General features: G+C 44.4%; 1 non-coding gene across 1 annotated transcript; it reads right to left on the bottom strand.

The window, feature by feature from the left end:
- Window positions 1-422: 422 nt before the first annotated feature.
- On the bottom strand, window positions 423-529 carry LOC147829888 (U6 spliceosomal RNA). Its single transcript, XR_015447484.1, has one exon. It is a non-coding gene; the product is annotated as a U6 spliceosomal RNA (small nuclear RNA).
- Between the last annotated feature and the right edge of the window lie 2,034 nt (window positions 530-2,563).

Below are 2,563 nucleotides of genomic sequence, written 5' to 3'. Positions count from 1 at the left end.
ACAGAATGGTCTCTACTTCCATCCATTTTCCTGTAAATAACATGGTTTTTTTCTTCTTTATGGCTGAATAATGCTCATATCACATTTCCTTTATCCATTCATCTGTTGATGGGCAGTTAGGCTGCTCCCTCAGCTTAGCTATTGTGATTACACAGTTATGTGTGTGTCATTATAGTATGCTGTCTCTAACTCTTTTGGGAATAGAGCAAGGAGTGGTATAGCTGGGTCAAATGTATATTGACTTTTAGTATTGTGAGGAGTGCCCATACAATTTTCATGGTGGCTACACTGGTTTATGTTCTACTGACAGTGTAGGAAGGCCCTTTTTCCTTGCCCCCTCACCAGCATGCATTGTCTTCTGTATTCTTGATGACAGCCATTCTGACTAGAGTGAGATAGAATCTCAATGTAGTGTTTTTTTTTTAAATATGGAACACTTCACGAATTTGCATGTCATCCTCGCCCAGGGGCCATGCTAATCTTCTCTGTATAGTTCCAATTTTAGTAAATGTGCTGCCAAGGTGAGCACTCTCAGTGTAGTTTTGATTTGTGTTTCTGTAATGGTTAAAGATGTTGAACATTTTTCATATACTTATTGGCCATTTGTACTTCTTGTGAGAATTCTCTGGTAAATTCACTTGCTCATTTATTATTATTTGGTTTTTTGGTGTTTTTAGAAAACATATTCTAGATAGGAATCCTCTATTGGAAGCATAGCTACCAAAGTTTTTCTTGTAGGTTGTCTCTTCACTTTGTTGTTTCCTTTACTGTACAGAAGCTTTTTTTTGGTACCGGGGATCAAACTCGGGTCTTTGCACCTTCCAGGCAGGTGACAGGCAGTGGAACCACTGAGCTAAATCCCCAGCATAGAAGCTTTTTAATTTGTAGTCCCATTTGTTGATTCCTGTGCTATTGGATCCCTATCCATGAAGGAATGAACTCTCACTGGATGTGACTGTTTGGATGGATCTCAAGGATATCACATTCAGTGAAAAAGCCAATCTCCAAGTGCCACACGCTCAATGGCTCTGTGTATATGAATTCTTGGTGTGATGAAGTCATGGAATCCAGCAAAGGTTGGTGGCTGCCAGAGCTGAAGGGTGGTGGAGGAGGGCTGGCTGGGAAAGGGAGCTCTAGGGAGGTCTTCCTGGGGTCATTTCTCCATCATGGTGGTGGCTTCTGTGAATTTAAGCATTTGATAAATGACAAAGAACTACACAGTTTGTGGGTCAGAGTTTGTGGTCCAGTAGTGTCATCAGGGATGGACTCCCTGCAGGTATCCAGATCTATGGATGTTTAAGTCTCTTACAGAAAATGGCACCGTATTTGCATATAACTTTCACACACCCTTTCCTACAGGTTAAATCATTCTTAGCTTGCTTATAATTCCTGATACAATATAAATGATATGTAAATAGTTGGGACACTGTTCTTTAGGGAATAATGATGAGAAAAATATCTGTACATGTTCATTATGGACACATTTCTTTTTCAACATTTGGTTGGGTGAATCTACAGATGTGTAACCTGTGAATACACATAGCTGCCTGTACACATCCAGTGTGCCCATGTCAGATTCCTGATTTCATATGATTCTGGAGTTATGCAAGATGTCACCACTGGGGACTTGGGAAATGGCACACAGGTTCTTGATATCACCTTCCACTTTCTAGGAATTGTCATTATTTCAAACTCACAAGGCAAGAAAAAAAATGATGGCAAAACAAAGGCTTGTTTTTCTGAAAAAATATTACAATAGAGTGTGTGGGCCTCCTTATGCATCGTCTGCTGTGAGGACACATTGATATCACTCACAGCACTTGCCCGGAGGAGCTCCATGTAGCCAGAGGTGCAAGCAAGGCAACCTCCCTTCCCCTACCTCGCTCCAGCTCTTCGACACTTCTCCATTGTCCCACACCCTGCTCTGCATCAGGTGTCACTGGGCACTGGGGACAGGGTGGTCAGGTAGACACCTCTTCCTTGGGAGACACAGATAGTAATATGGTGGAATAAGAGCTAGGAGACCCCATGACAAGTGCTGGCCCAGCTGGTGGACCCAGGAGGCCTCCTGGATGACAGAAGTCTTGAACTGGGCCTAGAAAGATGAACTGCAACCAAAGAGACAAAGACAGAAAAAGCCTAGGGGACCAGGGCCAGCAGGTGAAGGTTGGTAGGCAGGGCTGGTGCTTAGGTGGACCTGGAAGTTCAGGGAGAGGCAAGTGCCGAGGGAGGTGGGAGCTGGGAGGTGGAGGACTGGGTACTAATCTTGGGTATTTGGACTTTATTTTTAAAGTCTCTGTGGAGGAAATGAAGGGCAAGAGAGTCACATGATCAGTTTAGAAAATATCCCCCCCGCCCTGGCAATGGAGAGCTTAGGTTAAGTGGAAGACCAGGGTCCAACCAAGAGGGCAACACAGGGGAGATGTGGGGAGGCCTGGAGTGGGCAGGCCACAGGTGTGGGAAAGAGAGCTCAGAAGACAGTCTCGGGGCCCACAGCTAAGGGGGCTTGTACACACCATGCAGCTGTAATGATTAATGCCTTACAGAGCATCCATGGGAGCTA

The sequence above is a fragment of the Heterocephalus glaber genome, unplaced genomic scaffold (genome assembly GCF_053883595.1).
Source record: "Heterocephalus glaber isolate CG9 unplaced genomic scaffold, H.glaber_assembly_v1.0 deba00000347, whole genome shotgun sequence".
Classification (NCBI taxonomy): Eukaryota; Metazoa; Chordata; class Mammalia; order Rodentia; family Bathyergidae; genus Heterocephalus; species Heterocephalus glaber.
The sequence above is the reverse complement of the archived record's forward strand: the minus strand, read 5'-3'. Positions and strand labels throughout refer to the sequence as shown.